Raw genomic sequence first — 20,289 nt, forward strand, 5'->3', positions numbered from 1 at the left:
ACAAAAAGAATTAAGTAGTTTATGTATTAAGATGTAAGGATTGTGATTTTGCCAGACTCTTGTGCTGATATCTCTCACTTTGGCTTTGAATTTTAGCGTGTTTTCCTGAAATAGTTGTTGCTGAGGAGCAGTCGACCTGTTCATGGTATAGTCATTTCTGAAATGTAGTAATCCATTAAATAGGCTTCTCAGTTTACCTTTTACAAGAAGGAAGCAGGATGCTTGTGTGCTCTATTTGCAGTAAGTTTGCTGATGTAGGTAGATTTCCAATATTAGATTTGATTGAAGACATCCAAAGTTGCTATGATTGCTCATTGACATTTTATAACCAAAAGATTCTGTCGGGGGGGATCATTTGCAATGCCTCTAAGACCACCAAACACTTGCCAATTAAAGTTTGGATCGCGGTATTCCCATTTCCATGGTATTTCCATTTTACTTGTCTCTAATTTAGACTTGTACAGTGCATGCTTTCTTGAGAAATTGCTGTATAATTGAATATTTTATCTTCAAATTGACCTGTTTCATCATGACTGATCATGCTAGCTACTTGAAGATTTTCCCTCCTTTGCTTGGCTGAATTTTATTCAGGGGGTGGGCTTGAATAACCCCTAGAGCTCTGAATCTCTCAGAAAAAAATGTTGTCATTTCAGGAGTGGTAATTTATGAAAAGAATATAGATATATTAAAATATGTCTCCAAGGAATAACATTGTATTTTGCAAAGAGATCTGTATTAACACTGAAGAAGCTAGATTTCTTTTATCTGCAAGAAATAGCTCAGCTGAGAACTACTATGCTTATTAGTGCAAGCAGAAACATCATTAATAAAGCTATATTACTTCTCATGCTTATTTCTTCACAGGACTTTGCTCTATGTAAGCCTACCCTCAGGCAACTTAAAAATTCTTATCTTTCAAGGTACAGATTATTTGTCCAAGGTATCATGACCAGAACAGTGAGACTGGCAAAAGTTTCATATTTAATTTGCAGTATTTAATGTGCATGATATGATCTCAGCCAGCTTCTTTTAAGCTCTACTTGCAAGGGATCTACTCGAAGAGACTTTTGTTAAGTGTTATTCCACCCTACTTCCAATATATTGAGTGCATTTACCGAACTACAAAGTTCTGTCATCACCCACAGGCACTGACACAAAATCATTGTGGGTGAGGCGTGGTCCTATTTATAAAGGGTGGAAATCAGGTCATTGTCTTGCTTGTTTACTGATCTGTTTAAACTTTGGTTTCCATGAATACCCATGCTTGAGATTTTGAAATTCGCTTTTCGTTAGCAATTTTTGATTATAAAAAGCAATAACATGATTGTCTGTAGGGAAAAAAAAAAAGGCAAAAAAAAAAAAAAGCCCTAATCTCCTAGACTTAACTGACTTTGACTATGGGGGTTGTCCAACCATGCACTCCTGCCAATGTGAACCTACTGCTCCTGAAACTGAAAAGGAGCATTTTTGCATGACCTCTTGTGAACTCAGCTTATTCTGTTTCTTCCCACTTTAGGGCTAATTATAGATGGTGCTTAGGGTCACCTTTGCTTCCCTGTTTAGCTTTGCCTGCACCACAATCCTTATCTCCTATTGTGAATTGACTGTGTCTATCAATCTTAGCAGGTTATGCCACTTCTCTCCTTTGGGATTTTACTTCTCTGTGAGGATAGTGCTAAGATAGAAAACAGTTTTCCATAGTGGAAATATCTGCTTCAGTCTCTTGAAGCAAAGTAATGACATTTACAAATAACACGAGAGATGCATGTCAGTCCATCTGCAAACCTTTGCTAAATTTGCTTGTTAGAAGCTGTATCCCACTGTCCCCACAGCAGAAGTTTATATGTGGCACTCAAGGTTTAGAGATAAAGAAATGATGAGAATTCATCACTTTGGTTGAGATGAATCTGTATGTTACATAAATGAACTGTTAAGAAAGAGGAACAGAAACTGACTGATGTATTTATACCGCAAAACATGAATCAGTTAAATATTTCTGGCATAGCAAAAAGGAACATGATGAGAATATTTTGTCCTAAGGGGAAAAGAACATGTGTATTGTAATTGTTTTTAACATTTTCTGCCACCATTGCACTATTTATGGTTTTGATTTGGATGACCTTACTCTGGCAGTGCATTTATGTCAGACATCACGGCCTACAGAAAATATTTTATACGTCTGAAGATCCTGGCAACCATTCTAATTTCAGACTCTGAACATTTTGATGTTTCTTTGTTGCTATTGGTTAGTAAATTAGCACTTCTCAGTCAGTAGCTTTTCCTTGAGTTGTGTGAGAGAAATGGTACTTCAGTGGAATGCTGGGAAGTCAATGAACAGACAGAGCACAAATAATGTAATAAATAACACAATTACTAAAATGGTCATTGCAATGTGCAGTGTATTTACTAGTCCAAAATTAAAAGCTAGACCATTCATTCTTTGAACACCTGTTCTGGGGAGAAGTATCTTTCTTGATGAAATGACTTTTAAGTATTGGTTAGCGTCCTCCTCCATATTTACATGCAAGAGAACTGGGTGATCAGGCCCAGTCAACATGGGTTTACGATCTTGCCAAACTAACCTGATCGCCTTCTATGACAAAGTGACTCAACTACTGGATGGGGGAAAGCCTGTGGATGCAGTCTTCTTGGACTTCAGTAAAGCCTTTGACACTGTTTCTCACACCATTCTGCTTCAGAAACTGTCTGCCTCTGGCCTAGACAGGTGTACACTCTCCTGGGTTGATAACTGGTTGGATGGCCCAGAGAGTGGTGGTCAATGGAGTTAACTCCAGCTGAAGGCCAGTTACAAGTGGAGTTCCCCAGGGCTCGGTACTGGGTCCAGCCCTGTTCAATGTCTTTATCAATGACCTGGATGAAGGCATTGAGTGCACCCTTAGCAAGTTTGCGGATGACACTAAGCTGGGTGGAAGCTTGGATCTGATGGAGGGTAGGGAGGCTCTGCAAAGGGATCGGAACAGGCTGGACCACTGGGCCAAGGCCAATGGCATAAGGTTCAACAAGGCCAAATGCCGGGTCCTGCACTTGGGGCACAACAACCCTATGCAGTGCTACAGACTAGGAGAAGTCTGGCTAGAAAGCTGCCTGGAGGAGAAGGACCTGGGGCTGTTGGTTGACAGACGACTGAACATGAGCCAGCAGTGTGCCCAGGTGGCCAAGAAGGCCAATGGCATCTTGGCTTGTGTCAGAAATGGTGTGACCAGCAGGTCCAGGGAGGTGATTCTCCCTCTGTACTCAGCACTGGTGAGACCACACCTTGAGTACTGTGTTCAGTTCTGGGCCCCTCACCACAAGAAGGTTGTTGAGGCTCTGGAGTGTGTCCAGAGAAGAGCAACGAAGCTGGTGAGGGGGCTGGAGAACAAGTCTTACGAGGAGTGGCTGAGAGAGCTGGGGTTGTTTAGCCTGGAGAAGAGGAGGCTGAGGGGAGACCTTATTGCTCTCTACAACTACCTGAAAGGAGGTTGTGGAGAGGAGGGAGCTGGGCTCTTCTCCCAGGTAATAGAGGACAGGACAAGGGGGGATGGCCTGAAGCTGTGCCAGGGGAGGTTCAGGCTGGATATCAGAAAAAAATTTTTCATGGAAAGAGTCATCGGGCACTGGCAGAGGCTGCCCAGGGAGGTGGTCGAGTCACCTTCCCTGGAGGTGTTTAAGGAATGGGTGGATGAAGTGCTTAGGGTCATGGTTTAAGGGAGTGTTGGGAATGGTTGGACTCGATGATCCAGTTGGTCCTTTCCAGCCTGGTGATTCTATGATTCTCATGTTTGATATTTTCAGTGGAATGGAGTAATTAAGAATCAGACGTTATTTTCCAGATGTTATTTTATCAGATTTAGCTGAATCCCCCTGAAAAAAAAAGAATAAAAGAAAAAAAAGAAAAAAAAGAAAAAAAAAAAGAAAAAAAAAGGAAGATTAGTGTTAAAAGCAAGGCTTGAGGTTCTTTAGAAAGGAGGCAGAATATCTGTCTACAGGAACTGTATTTTGTGCTCTGAGATGAGAGCACTCTGTTGGTGTGTGCGTGGCTCCCACAGAACACTGGGCAGCTTCCACAAGAGGGTAGCGGAGCTCCCTTCTTGGGAAACACAGCCCCTGACAGCACCGCTGAGTGGCATTTCTGTCTCATTAGACACAGGGAGCTCTTGACTGAAGTTTACTTCAGAATGGAAGGTCTTTAAAACGTCTTATTTATGTTCATTGAGAAAGTGAAAGTGCAGCTTTGCTGCCTCCTTCAACACTGTCTCCAACAGCAGAAAGCTATGTTCTATAATATATGCAGAACTAATTAGAAGGTAAGGATACATTATGAAGATCTCTAGGTCATGTGCATTACCATTATTTAGTATTTTAGGAATCCATCTAGGAGAGATGAAGGAAATATACAAAAGAATGCACAGTCATCCTAATCCATTCATTCTCTTCTTATCCTACACAGTCCCTAAGAAAATGTATTGGTAGGAACTACTGAGGAGTAAGTAATATCAAGTAACTGCAGAAGGTTCAAGAGTATTTAGCTTTTTAACTAGGGTTTTCACAAGGAGAAACCCGTATTTGAGCAATGTTAAGCAGTAGTAGCTATAGGAAACAAGAAATGAAAGAACAATATTAGTGATAAAAAAACTAATGAGCAACATTCAACACTAGAAAAAGCTGATGGATTTTTCTTCTTGTTGTAAGATACACCACTGAAGTAAGTGGACTTATATTTGCATAAAATGGTAATCAAAGAGGGAATACATTTGCATTTATCTCCAGTTTACATAGTCTTTTGACATCAAAAACTGTTCTGTTTCTTACAGAAGTCATGTGGGCATGGAGTTCTCTGTGGAGAACAATCACTAAATCCACAAACCACTTTTTAATCTCTGTTGATCCTGGCAGCAGTCTTTGGCAAAACTTAAAGGAGTAATGGTGTCTCGCAGAAGACTGGCATGATTTCCCATGATGTAACAGGGTATGTAAACAACTTGGTAGAGTCAATTTTGAGATAAAAAAAAAATATGAATAGACATGGTCGTGCAGGAATGCAAACTGCAAGACTTAAGAGTACAAATATGCAATCAGGGAAAATGCAGGCTTTTATGTTGAAATATTAGTGAATGTGCAAAATAAGAAACATCAAAGAATTAGTTAAGTTAACAAAGAAGTTTCCTGTGGTAATCTAGGTGACTTGCCTTTGTGAAGCTGGGAATAAATTCAGAGAGGAGAAAGGTGAATTAACCTCGGGATATCAGCTGGATCTGAACACTGGTATTAAGGAGAGGGAGAAAAGTTTGCCTCTTAGCGACTGGATGAAGGAATAAGTAGCATTCTTCTGATTCTTTCAGACTCGGGGCATGAAGAAAAAATTAAATCTGACCATGTGGTTCTGGTTGATAAGGAATGCAATAGTGTTATCATGACAGAGAAGGAAGCTTTAGTATAAACATTTCACTCCCCACCCCTCCTGTTCTCTTTTCTTTCGTTGTTCTGCTCCTCTCAAATTCCATTTTATTTAATTTTGCTACCTGTCAAGTTGTTTTCTTCATTAATTTTGTTTCTTTTTCAGATCCCCTATTTCATAGAATCTATCAAGGCTGCTTAGTCCCTTGAGAATTCATAGGTGCTTCAGATGTGACTCTACTGTAACAGGTATTTTTGCTGATATGAATTCTTGCAGTTACTTATTGAGCATCATACATATTCTCATTATTTTATCCATTACTTTTTGTAATCACTACTCTCATTTCCTCCCCTCTTTTGCTCAGTTGTTATATCCTGTCTGAAATATAGGCCGCAATAAAATTGAAAAGCAATGTCTTAATAGTTTTTGAAAGATATGTTGAAAATCATGTGGTTTCTTACATATATTTTATAAATATATCCCATTTAAGAATATATTTATAATATTTTTTCTGTAACGTGTCTTCTGCTGGCTGCATGTTACGTATGAAGCACAGAAGTGACTAAAAGCAACAATGAGTTGTGGAAATTAGGTGTGACGAGTTGTGGAAATTAGGTGTGACAAGTTGTGTCACAAGTTCTACATACATACCACGTTTATGTGAAGTTTGACTACTTTTTTTTTTCATACCAAGATTGCAAACTTTTCTACTTTCAGTAAAAGTTTTTTCTAATTTACAGTCTGCACTGACTTATAATAATGTTTTTTAAATCTGTTTTTCTTCCCCCAAAATGTCTGTGAAGTCTTGCCAAGAAAAGAAGAAAAAGAAAAGAAGGCAGCAAACAAACTGGGTAAACACGTATCTGAAAGAAGAAATGGTTGCAACATAGAATGCATCTGATTCTGTATATAACTAGGAAATGCAAAATCAAGATCTCTAAAAGAAGTTTTTAGGAATAGCCCTGGCCCTTCTAAGCTTCTACTAGAAGCTGATCAAAGTAACGAGTTTCAGTCTGTAAGATCATGAGGGATGATTCTGTTCCCATCAGCACAAAAATATTCTGGAAGCTTGGCAGCATCTCTGGCTTCTTAATTTTTCTTGCATGTCGTATTTTGTGTTGTTAGGAATCCTGCACAATTCTAGTTAAACTTGGAAAGCTAGGGGACAACTTTGTTGCTTTAATAACTTCTGCTGCTCCTGTAAAATGTTTATATTTGCATGCCAACTTAGCATGCTTAATTTACTACTTAATTTACTACGAAGGTTCACTGTTCTCATTGTTTCACATATCCTGGCATGGACTAGTCAGTCATTTAATTTATTCCTTTGTTAGCCTTTGTCCAGCTGGTGAATTGGTAATCCCAGCAAAGACTATCAAATGTGCCAAAAATTAAACCAGATTTTTGTTCAAGAAGTAGTAAAGAAGATATTTAACTACTCTATGATATCCTCTTTACTTTATTGAGAGATGAATCTAATAATAATCTGCTTGTAGGGCATAGGTGTATTTACTTCAAAGCATGTTCATGATTAGCTAGAGGAATTTCAACAGCCCAGGAAGGCAGCTATTTTTCTCTGTGCTTTACAGGTAGAGAAATTGAGGTAGGATGAGCAGCTACCTCACATAAGTTAACCATGAACTTTTAATATCTATGCTGAGGAATACAGAGTTTCAATAGGGTTTGAAGGCTCTCGAGCTCACAGAGATTCTCTGCCTTCTCAGTATGTTAAGTGATAAAAGCAGTCAGTAATAACTCTCCAGCAATACCTCACACCGCTCTGTTATACTTAGGTGTAGTTATAAACAAATTTTTAATTTTTCTATGGAAATATAAATTTATAAATAATATTTCAATCATTCCCTCGGTTTTTCCTTTCTCACTGATGAATGCTTCACTTTAGTTCTGCACTCAGTTCCTATTGCATCTGTTCCCAACCTTTTCCTTTATGTATTTCACAATGTGTCCTCCTTTATTGTGTCTTCCTCTAGCAGTAACATACCAGTGAGATGTGTAATCTTTCAGACTGGAGAAATTAGTTTTTATAGCCCGAAAATTACATATTGGATAACAGGCAGGAAATGTTAAGCATATTAAAAACTCCCAGGGTTTGGGGACCACAGACCAAGCTATCAAACTCCAATAAGTGTTCTCTCAGCATTCAGCCATTCTGATGTTTTCAAACTGAGGCGGGGCAGCACAGAGGACCGACTCTGGATTGTTATCTTTATGTTATTAGGTCAGTCCCTACAGCTGGAAAAACTTCCAGCAGGAGCTTCAGCCTTCCTCATGTCTGGGGCTGGGTACATTGAATAATGCATATTATCCTCAGAAAGCATGTGAAAACATAGACTTTGCTGATTTTGTTGGCAATTATTGCAGTGATTGTTGAGACAAGCTGATGGATTTTGCATTTTTTGGTCAGCTATAATAAATTAACTTCTTATATGTTACCATTTTCATTTTTAGGATTACTTGCAGGCTTGTAAAGAGAAGTGAACTTCTGAGAAAGGAGATTTTAAGGGCGGTTTTCTTCCAGTATAGATCCTAATTGGTTTTATGATTTAAGATAGGCATTTCAGTATAGGATGGCTAAGTAGTATCTGGAGCTGTCCAGGTTTTTTATGGTATAGCTGGAGTAACATTGCTTATATGCTTATACCAGTTATTAGAGCAAAAATAAAAATTAAAAAAAAAGCAATTCAAAGCACTCAAATTAAAAAACATCATCCTTACAGTAGTTTTTGTTGTCCAGACCATTATCCATAATTTTTTCATGCTTGTCCCTCAAAGCAGTTTGCTGGTAGCAGATGGAATCTCGTAGCGGTCTTACAATTCTTTTCAGCAACAAGTTATTCTCATGTACTCCTGCGTTGTCCTAATCCCCAGGCTTTGACATGGTAATATCTGGAATAATATATCTGTATATTTTCTGAAAAAAGTACTGAGGTGCATTTTTTTCCCTCAGCTATCCAGACAGCACAAAGGTCTAGAGAAAAAGCAAGCACTGAGGCACTGACAGAGATGTATGGGCGTGAAGGGTAAAGGCAGGAAGTTTGGAAAGGGATGTTGAAACCTGTAAATGAAATTCAAAGAGGAGATGAAATATGATGTCAGGCAAAGCAAATGATAATTCCAGCAACCTTGTGGATACACTGGAGAACAAGGCAAGGATTTCAGGAAGGAAGAGGAGGCAGGGAGACAAAATGTTTTTTCTCTATGTGGTCAAGACTAAATAATGCCTTGGTGCTCTTTTATAATAGTAGATCTTTCAGAGCACTCTAGTCCTCGGGAATTGATTTGTGATGCAGGTTACATGGATTGCTTCTAGGGATTTGCTGAAGGTAGGAGCAGGAAAATATTTTTAGTGGCAGTCAGTCCTGCAGATAGGTGTTATAGCATCACGATGTAATTAATGCCCCATGTGTCATTATGCCTTAGTCACTGAAAGGAATTTAGGATGGATGGCTGCTTTCTCAGTGAATAAAATACCATTTCACCCTAATTAGACTAATTTTTACTGAGGACAGTAGTTAAATTATATTAACAATAAATCCCACTTCAATATTGTGGCAAAAAGAACAGAACACATAACAAATTCTACATAAAAAAAGCAGCACCCGTCTGCAGTGATTTTAATTCTTTGTTGTATGATCAAGCGAAAAGCAAGTTCTGTTGAGTAGCTGGCAACGCAGATATTCAATGTGCCATTGTCTATTATGGATTACTGGCAGTTTCGTTCGGAGATCATTGTGGGCAAATGTTTCCTACCATTTTTAATACTAGGGCAGTACCTAGTAGGAGGTCCACTGTAGATAAGCTTCTCTGCCTGTGAATATTCTTAGTCTGCCTTTTAGGCTCTCTGTAAACTAGTGAAGCTTGTGTAGTTGAAAAGTCTCTCAGTTTGCATCAGCTTTGGCTTCATTGAGGTTGGCAAGTTGGGAAATAAAAAAGGTCTGAGGTATGTGAAACTTTTTGTTTCATATCTCAGATCAGTTTGATGTGGTAGCAACATCTTTAAGACAAAAAAGTAAATAAACATGCATCCCTCCAACTTTTTCTCCCCTTTTTTTATCTCAAGTGATAACTCATTGTATTGAATGATTCTTAGAAGCTGGGTCTACAGATAATCAACATATTATGTTTTCCTTATGGTGTTCATTGCTTTAAATGCAGCATTTTATTTTGTGAAAGCATCTAGAGGTTTAGGCTGTATTGCAGTAGTCAGTGAGCTCACGAGCAGTGAAGGAATACTAGCCAAATAAGAAGTGGACATAAATGTCTTTAAAGCTTTTAGCCTTGCAAATTTATGGAATAAACAATTGTTTCAAGCATCCAAAAAGCAGAACTGAGCCAGTTCATGCAATTTCTATGCGTGCTTTTCATTTCATTCATTTATTTTTATATCTGCTGACATTTAATTCATCTATTACCATTATGTTAAGTCAATTTTTATGTAGAGTTTGGTTTCTTCTACATGGGTACATTATCATCAGCCTTTTCTTGTTGTGGAAAAGATTTCATTCTTAAGGTTTCCTTTGGTGAGATCTGAGTAGACCTGAGCATTCAGGAGAGTAAGAACAAAAACAGAATGCTTGCAGATTCTGAATTTTATTACACCTTTCTGATTTTCTATTTAAATTTTCACTTGTAATGTCAAAGTCATATATTCTCAAGGCTGCAGAAGCTGGGAATATAAATAATTTCATTAGCTTGTCTTTAAGGTAGTTTGAAAATGCTGGCATCAGTGACCCTTTGATAAGCATGAGCACTGTGAACAAAATAGGAGTTTTTAAACCCATAATCTTGTTGAGTTTTGACGAAATTCCTGTAAGCCACTGAGCTTTCTCTGTGGTAAATCACTAACAGGCCTCTCCATTTTCCAGATCATTTTACTTTAAGATTGTTGAGAGTTCTCAGCTGTTTCTAGTGATGAAAAAATAAGTTTAGTGCAAGCGATTACTTGTGTTAAATCCTCCAGGTACCTTTTTTTGTCCATTGCTTTTTTCATGTAGGGGAATGGCGTATAGTTCATCCACTAGTTCTATATCTATCAACTGGTTCCAGTTCTTGCCTTCTGTATTTTTTTTTCCAGCTTTTGTAATAAAGTTACTGTAGACTATCTAATTTATGACCCACACAGTAAGCCTGTTGTCCTGCTAGTGTTTGTAATTACACATAATCCTTTTAACAGAGGTGTAAGAGCAACAGTTGAGCCAGCAAATTGTACTATGTGGCCACGCCTAACACCAAAGTGGCTTATAGGATTGGCAGCAGAATACATGGTTCAAATATAAATTCCATGTGCCACTCAGTGCCTTGTGATTGTTTCATAGTTTTTGCCATGGTCATTAGTTCAGATTTGCATCCAGCTGAAATTCAGAATAATTCAGGCTGGTATTGTGTTAATTTGTGGGCTTTGTAAAACAAGTTGCTTTGAACAGTCCACTTTCCAGAGAGGAACATTGCAACAAACACTATCCGTTCCTGCATCCTCCATGATAATCTCAGTGAAGAGAGAGAATGGATTGGGAGGTACAATCCCATCAGGCCAGGACTAGAGTTTCAGGGAACAACATTGTGGAAAGAACCTGTTGCCTTTAGCTTGTGTTAAAAGTGGAATTGGCTTCTAATGTTATACTGCCATGAACTTAAAGCAGCTGCTAACTGATTTGGAAAGGTGAAATCGCAGACAATTCTAAATAAACCAGTTTTTTACCTGTCTTCCATCATATTATATGGGCACAGGTTTGATAAAGCTGCACAGCAATTTTATATATATATATATATATATATTATAGATAAAAGAATTATAGTTTAGATTGAAAAAGTACAAGCAAGTGCTCTTCCTTTGGCCTGGAACCCTTGAAGAGAGGCTCTTGAGAGGGTTGGCAAGGTCTTGCCAAGTAGTAATGAGAGACCTGTCAAGCATGACCCCCATTTCTAGGTTTAGCTACTGCCCAGGAAGGAGAGGACGTGATATGAAATGAACTGATACAGGTTTTTGAATGAAAATGAAATGTCTGGACACTGCCATTAGGTGACGATATAATGTGTAAGAACAAAGAGTTCCAAGAAGAGAGTTATCTACATTTTGGTTTGAGGGCATAGCATAGTTTTGAGGCAAATCCCAGTGCATTGGACTGATTAGCAGAATAGTTTTGGCACATAGGAACTACATTGTTCTTGGAGAAAATTAGAGAAGAAACTTCACTCTGGATTTGCCCTCATTTTCTCAAAGCCCTGACCGAGACACTGCAGTCTGTACCAATGACTGACCTTTAACTGATGTAATGCCTCGTACATGGGATATATTTCATCTGGGGACCAGACTAAATCTAGTCCAAAGTGAAGCCCTAGTAAAGTAGATTGTGTAAGCACAAAGCCCTGAGAACAAATTGATTTTGTGTACTTATCCATTCCTACCATGCCCAAATTACTTGCTAATGTAGACATTATGTATGTTGACAAACTGGCAATTACCCAGTTCTATTTCTATCTTTTATTCTGAGAATTATTTCAGACCTCTGCTGAAAGATTTCTCAGCTTTTCACTCAGCCATAGATTCAGGAAAGGAGACGTCAAATCTGCCCTAAAATCCTGGACTTAAATGTTTTGTAATTTTACTGTTGGAAAGATTAACACTACAAAGACACAATGGAACTGTGTCACCCTCGAGATTCCCATACATATCACTCACTCCCCTCCTCGTCATTCCATTTTCCCTCACATTTTATGGTGTAAAGGTGATTCATTTAAACAGACAGGAGAGAACAAAATACCACTAGGCAGAAATCAATCTGTCTGCACAGAAACTATTTTTAAAGCTGTTTAGAATAGCACACGCTTTTTCCTGAAATCTGTTCAAAGATCATCATTCATATGACAGAATGGGGTGTGTGCTCACGTAAATTCTGCTGGATATTTCAGATTTCAAGGGAAACAGGAGCTGCTTGAGAGCTACTTGCTAAAATTATCAACATGCTATCATTTGGACTCTTGAAAATGCCCATTAAAATCATACGTCAGTACTGGATTAAAATTAAAACTCTGGTTATAACAGGAAATTATGCATAAATCTAGCAAAAACAATACGCAGTAAGAGCTTTTGTATCTGGGAAGGATTTCCTTATTTTATATTTGTTTGTAAACATGACAAGAATTCTATTGAAACATGAGGCAGTTTTAGTGATTTACATGTCTGAGAATTTTCCCCGGTGACTAAAATAGCAGGAATTTTATTTTTAAAGCTGAAATAAAATGCTACCTAATCTGATTGCAGAGGCTACAGAACCTTTTATTTCTGCCTACTGCATTCAGATTTATTAAACTGTAATATTCTCCAATCAGATGTTTCACAATGCTTCTGGTTTTCAAAACCAGATGAATCATACCAAGATGGGATACCAACCAGGCCTCCAGGGGCTACCGTTCTTTCTATTTCTAAAGAAAATTAATTATTATTTTAAATCTTATTCCCCAAATTAATCTGGTTATGTACTCTGTTTGTGTCAGAACAGCTGTAATGTGAGCTGACGTTTTAATTGTTAAATCTTAAGTCCCTCTTTCTCTGGGTACTGATTGAAACACTTAAGATACGCCATATATACTCATTAAAACGATCCATCTGAAATCTGCTCACAGTTCTTTTCTAGCATAGCCATGAACTCTCCGTTGATAACAATTTCCTGGCACTGCTATATTAACATTCTGCCTTTTCTGTTTGGCTACTGCAGAAATAACTGAACTGGCCAAATCCCTCTGGGTGACAGATGACAGCAATGTGAAAAAAAAACAACCTATAAATGTTTGAAATTAATGCCTTGGAATGGAGAAATCAACAGATTGCCCAGAATCACACCTGAGCCATGCATGGGTCAGCCAAAGGTCTGAAAACTCCACTGCGATTGAGATTTACTTGGGGCACCTTTTTTAAAAATTCAGTTTTCGCATACATAGTGTAATAAATTTATGCTAAAGACAATCAATGTGGAGAAATCAGGGCTCCAGGACTATCAGCACCATCTTTGTAAAAAGGCAAATTGAACTTATCTTTTTAATTTTTCAGAATTCATGTTTTGTTACCCAGTGGCACGAGTACTTAATAGATTTTTAAACCTGCTTTTTGGCTTAAACTTAGTTTCAACAAGAAACAGAACTATCTATTCCTGATTGAAGACATTTAATAATGCAGGATTTCTTTGAGTTTTGCCAGCTTCGATCCTATCACCTCATATAGCAAGACGTTATATCATCTGAAAAAAAAACTGCTTGCAACAAGTAGTGGAAGTGAATTAGTAATTTTAATTTCAAGGTCAATAGTACTATTTGTGCCTGGACACCTGTTGATGCTGAGCACTGCTGGTCTTTTAGTCCTCTCATAATTAGGTTTGCAGTCTTCAGGGAAGAGCTATGGTTAGGAGGATAGCGAACAAGTGCTTGGAGGAGGAGAAAGAAAAAGCCAACCTTGAAACTCAAAAATACGACCCAGGAAAAATAGCCATTAATTTATGAGATTAATTTATGAGCTTAATTAATATCTAAATATAAATGCCAACTTAGCCTATCTCTGCAGTCTAAATACTCACTTCATTGTATTTTCTCTGCTGATAAGAACTGGAGGCCATGGAGGCAGCTGCTAGACAAGCATTTTCAAGCCACTATTTCCTTGTGAGTACTGCTTTGCCCAGTGGAACCTGAAAGCTCCCAAAAATGCTGTGCCCACTCCCATATTATGCTTTCACATGGAAACAGAAAAAAGCTCGGAAGAAAAATCACATCAGGATGTCCAACTGATACGCCTAAAACTGGACACAGAATGATGAGAAGACACAGTGGATCTGTTACACAGGTTCCTCTTTCACACAGAGGATTTCAAAGGATTTGTGCAAGCTAAGGAAAGACTGATTAGCTCAGGATGCAGTGCAGAGCAGTATGATTTACATTGTTCCAACAGCCCTGGGTCAGCAGCCTTGCAAGCTTGCCAAACAGTATTTTCTTTTCCCAAATTAGAAGTTGAGTGAGCCAACAGTAGGTTTCCTGGTTAATTCTGAACTATAAACTGAGGGAGAGCCCTGCCCTCATCCAGAGTCAAGATAGAACTGATCGGTGAGTCCACAGTTTCTCACTACTGTCAAATTCAGCAGGAGCTGTGAACCGCTGGTTGCCGTAGAAGGGTTCTGTCAGCCAACCATTGGTGAGAGTACCCCAGAAGTCAGCCCCTCTATTACAGCACCTGAGTTTAAAAATAAAGCTTTGCTTTTCAAAAATCTAGCTGGAAAAAGGAAAGTACAGAAAGAAAAAGGGGAAAAAAAACCCAGCACTGTCGGCATGTGCAATATCAAGAGAACGTGTATGCCATAGTTAAAAGTAATTTCTCACTTTGAGACCACTTTCCATCATGAAAAAAGAAGCAAATTAATTCCGAAACTCCTCTACTATTGGATTGAAACATCAGCAAAGTTTCTCTTTCAGTTCTTGACACTCCTTCAGTACTCATGTGACAGACACCCTCAGCCCAATCACTCTCAGAGACTCGTTTGTTTTGTATGTGCATAAAAGGATGTCTCACAAGGTTTGGGGTATGGAATGAACGTTACATGTTGCGTTGCTGTAGTCTGCTGCTAATATTAGAACACAATGAACAGCTCACTTCCTGGAGGCATCAGCAAGCTTTATTTGCAAATTTTTTTCAGGGGTATCAGACATGTGGAATAAATTGTCATAAATTGCTTGCGATTAAATGTAAAGTACCAGGAGGATTTGCAATAGTTAATCCCTTTATTTCTGGGGTCTATGAAGAGCAAATAAAGTTGGAGACTGATACGTAACTGGTTTTCATTAAAACTAATGCTTTTGTATTATAGTATTGTTTTCTTTAATTATAGAATATAATTTGAGAAATTATAAACTTTAGCAATATGGCAGTTAGCAATGTGTACTGGCCTATAACTGCTGTTATTCTGTATAAACCGCAAGTAGCAAAAATAACATTAGAAACGTTAATACTTGCTCCAACATTTCATAATATACTAAATCCTACTTTGTGCTAATATATTTCCTTTAAAATTCTGCTGAAATTTAGTTTTTTATTTCACATATTTTGATTGCAATGAAGTTTTAGGAGACAGTTTTGCTTTCCATTTAGCTAAAATAGATGAATTTCTGACATCTGAATAGACATCCTGAGGTAAATCTAAGTGCAAAAGAAATTACTCTCTTTTCTGGGAAGCTGTGCTCCTTAATACTTTTAAAAGGCTCGGTTTTTTGGAAATCAGTACCTCTGCAATGTTATATAATACACATTAACATGACTTTATCTGAAAATGGCTTACTGGAATTATTATGGGTTGTATGCCTAGTGTATGGCATAAAAAGAGACAAACATGGAAAAGAACAACAGAGCCAGTATAGTGTGGAGATGGTGTGCTGTGGTGTTCTTGGGTGTGCACTGATTCACCCAGATGTCAGGAGAGCATCTATTTCCTGTTTTTTAATTATGATTTCAGCTATTATTCACTTCCCAATATAACGAATTGCAATAGTTTATCTATGACCATCTCAGTGTATTTTAGTTACTGCCTGTTTTGGGGAGAAACAGCTGAACGGAGTGGGAGAACCAGAGAAGAGCTGTTCAGTGATTTATTACTCTAAATTGGACCTGGTTTAGTAAGTAGGGCTATTTTTTTGATTTTTTTCTTACCTTTGAGACCCTGAAGTAATCCTTTCAGACCCTTTTGAAACCCTGAAGTAATCCTTTCAGAATTTCTTTAAATTTGCTTCAATATTACCACTAGCAATACTGAATTAAAGATGAACAAAATGAGAGAGCAAGCAGGGAAAAGTAGATGCACTTAGTTTCTTCTTTGTTTTTTACTTTCTTTCTCCTTCTTCTCCTTCTTTGCCTTTTAGGTACATGCAAAAGGAGTAGTGCCCCTGATGTCTGGAATGTAAAAGCAGCCACATCTTAAGATCTGGACAAGAGGTTCTATCAAGATAGTGTTCTCCTCTTTCAGTGGCAGAGAAGGGAGTTCTGAATTGCTGGTAAGTTCTCTGGGGCTGTACAGCAGTTCGATCCTGTTGGCTAAGCACATTCTTTCTCCGTAGTCCATGTAAAGATGCTGCATTGAGTGGATTATCTACATGGCTACAAAAGTTTAAAGGTAAACCTCCAAGTCTACAGGTCTATGAGCTACGTTGACCTGATCTTGTAGCTTACCCCTGCTGAAGGGTAATCTTTTTCCTCTGTTCTCAGCTTACCCCACCCGGCGCTTATTCTGTATCTGGTCTAGACCTTGACAGACTCCTCCGAGAGCCACTTCAACCTGTTCACCTAGCATGAAAAGGGCAGGATTTCCTTGAGTTAATAAGCAGAATTGTTTCATGCAAATATTTGATTAGCGCTGTGGTTGGTGCAAGGGGCAAGGGTGGGACCACGGCAGAGATGCAGGAATGCCATAAGAGAGAATGGAAACAGAATTTTGAATCTTTCCCCTTTCTTTCATTTTGCTCAGATTCTTGTGAAGCTGCACCATGAGATACTGCTCTTATTTACTTGGGTTTTTATGTTGAGGAGGAAAGTAGAAGGAATAATTAAGATAACTGGAAAATACTTTATTGTTAAAGGGAAAACAAAGTGTGGTAGAAGAGCACAAGGGATGCTTTGGTTTGTATGAGTGCTTCTTGTTTGCCCTGTTTATAGTAAACTTTCTTTTTAAATAGATGACAAATTAATTAGCTAAGGTCTTTTCTTCAACTCAATGGCATTTGTGTGTGTGTGTTTCACTTGGTACCCTTGAAACACTTCTGTATCAAAGGATCAGAAAGCCAGCATAGCAAAAGGGGAGAATGCGTGCCTACATCCTTCTTGACAAGGGAGAGCACTGAAATTGCAAAGAATCTCTAAATTAGGGTCTGATAAGTTTGATTTCCCTGTGTATGTCTTCTTTTTCTATCTGGAAATTTGTTTACTGGAGGAAATTGAGCCTTTTCTACATTTGTTCAGGATTTATGGATGATGACTGTGCATCTTGGAGCTTCCAGATACTTTCATGTTACATGTTCATAACACAGAGCGCATTTGCAATAAGCAGGCAGGGTTTGGGCAGCATCACAAAAGCCTGCTGTGGAGCTAATATGAGTATTCTTGATAATTCCAACATGATCCAGAAGCGCTGGACTTGAGTATTTTATAACAAGCGTGTAGTTTTTGCTGTTCATGAAATCTTGCAGAATATGGCAGCCAAACTCTGCTGCCCAGAATTGTGGGAGCATGGCACGCAGGAATGGTAAAGAATAGAAACAAAACTCGTGGTATCAGTTACATGCAGCGTGCCTGGCCAAAACACAAAACATGCCACTTTTTGTAAACAGAACTTGCCAGGGGTGTGTTGAAGGCTGTGAACGTCAAGGCAACAGAAGGCAACTTTTCCTGGAAGGTCAGATTGTTTTTCTACTTTTTCCACAGATTTTGCCCAATTGGCTGTCCCTACTTTTCAGCAGGTGCACCACATTCTCAAGCTCTGGTATGCAGCTGAGCGTGCCTAAACCCCAGGGAACAATATTGCTTAAAGCTTTTGCTGCACAGTTTCTGTTCCGTGGCACTTCACGCATCTTCTCCCCCAGGACCCACCCTGCTGAGGGTGGTACATAATCACAACAAGTTCTCCTTCAGTCAGATGGGTGTGCTAATAATCTAAAGACAACAGGCAAAGGAAATACTATTCAGAAGCCTTGTGTCCCTAAGGCTATGACTCAGATTTGAGACAGGGTGCAAGGAATTGCTTTATTTGGTATCTGTTGCTTGCTCAAGTGGATTGTCATTGTTAAAAGTGAAAGACTTATGTACTCAGTCCTTTTCTCCTTGTTTTTAAGAATGAGGTATGTGGATCATACTCTTGTTAAACAAACAGAGACATACAAGTTTTTCCATGTTCTAGATGTAACTTGGCAAAGGCTGAGGAATCCAGACTTAAGACTGTTATGGCAGACATAATTAACTCCAGTGCCATTACGTGTAATACAGCTGCACAGTTCCACACGGGCCATCCAGTGCCTACCCAGTTCTGTGTAGTGGGTTCAGATACTGGTCGAAGAGTTCTGATTTAGCATGAGACTATATAAATACCTCTCAACACCTGAAAAAATTCTAAGAATCTAGTGTTTACGAGACAGCAAACTAGAACTGGGTCCCCTTACTGCAGCTGTAGGACAAATTAACAGTGTAATGTAGCATCAGAAGAATAATTGTAGTAAAAGGATAATTGTAATCTTCTGACCTGCCACTGATTTGCATAAGTATTGTGGCTGATGTTTCTGAATTCTTGGCAAAGAAGTCTGTTCATCCTAAAACAATTCTTTCAATCAGATAGCACATGCTTTAACATTTAGGTTATTTAAAAGACTTCTTCACTTGATTCAGTCTTGGGCTAATTTTATAATGGAGGAGAAAAGAGATCATTACCAAAGCAATGTTTTTATACACTGCAGTTTCCCAGCTGGTGGCTCTTACGAGAGGTAAATCGCATGAACATGCTAATATCCTTTGTAGAGCTTGTAATTCACAGTGAGTTTTTGCAATAAGTAAATTTTAGCTTTCTTCTGAGTGCAGTCAGGATTGGGGCTTGCTAATATCAGCACACCACATGTGTTGCTGTGCTGTTATTAATTTTGAGTAGGAGTTACTGGACAAACTTGAAGCAGGGGCTGTGCATGGAGTTTCTCATATTGCTCGCATGCACTAATGATCAAAATGGAATACTTGGAATGCTGCATTTACACTGAATCTGATAGGAAGGATTAACTGGGGCAAACTGAATTGCACTTGACCTTGAATGTTTCTGAAATATACAAGTAAGGGAAGGTAAATACTGAATGTGAGGGACATCCCGATTCTTTTATCTGAGCCTTCTGCATAGCAGGAAGGTGGAGAAATTACTTTTACTTTTTGTGAATGCCTAAGGATCTGAGCACGCTCCGTTGAGCAGGATACAGAGCAGACTGCAGCTCTGTTCTGTGTCTGTTAAGGAAATGAGCCCCACCTCAGCTAAAATGGGCAAAACATCCTTGGTAAACAGAGCATTGGGCAGAGCTTACACAATTAGCAATTACTCCATAAAACCCAGGCTGGCCACTGCCCAAAACTTTTATCCTCCCACAACATTTTGTTTAGAAACTATTTTTATTTTTAAACAATAATACTCACTAGCAACACCCACTCTGGAGGACATCAACTGCTCTGACAGCCACCCTGACTCCTGCTTAAATTGGGAACAGCAAATGCCATCGCTTCGAACAAAAACAATGAAAAGTCAGTGACTAGTACTTAATGTCCTATACATCTTCATTAATGAAAGGGAAACAAATTGTTCCTACAATACTGTATTGTTAAACTTGTCCTGCACAAAGGGTTCCTTACAGTCATTGTGACAATGCATTCTTCATGACTGAAAGTGAATATGTTGGAAAGCTGTCAATCAGAGAACAGGCTGAAGCCCCTAAAATCATCTCTGTCCTCAGATTGGATTCAAACTGTGTGCCGAAGACAAAAAAAGCATTTTGCTGATTCCGGTTTATGTAAGCAAGATTATGCCCTAGTTTCCTTTCAACAATCAACCTCATTTTGTAATTTGAAAAAAAAAAAAAAAAAAAAAAAAGAACCTTTAGTCCTCTGCTCTTTCTGATAATGGTTTAGAGCAGCTCCTGGAGGTGGCGAGTGACTGTTAGCAAAATAGCTGCTTGCTCTGTGACAGTTCTGGAATTCAGAGTAGCTGGGGAATTGGCAAGAGTTGCTTGAAACAATATAACCACTGATGGGTCCCCAAATCAAGTACCTCCTACCTGTCCCACCAGCATATTCAGCTCCTCGCAATCCACAGGCTTCCCAGCACTGT

General features: G+C 38.6%; 1 long non-coding RNA gene across 1 annotated transcript in view; it reads left to right on the plus strand.

Moving 5' to 3' along the window:
- The first annotated feature begins 15,672 nt into the window (after positions 1-15,672).
- Positions 15,673-20,289, plus strand: part of LOC128853371 (uncharacterized) — a 45,430-nt gene continuing 40,813 nt past the window's right edge. Inside the window, exons 1-2 of the long non-coding RNA XR_008451886.1 lie at positions 15,673-16,066; positions 16,310-16,441. This is a non-coding gene — a long non-coding RNA (uncharacterized LOC128853371). The remainder of the gene's footprint in view (positions 16,067-16,309; positions 16,442-20,289) is intronic.

The sequence above is a fragment of the Cuculus canorus genome, chromosome 12 (assembly GCF_017976375.1).
Source record: "Cuculus canorus isolate bCucCan1 chromosome 12, bCucCan1.pri, whole genome shotgun sequence".
Taxonomy (NCBI): Eukaryota; Metazoa; Chordata; class Aves; order Cuculiformes; family Cuculidae; genus Cuculus; species Cuculus canorus.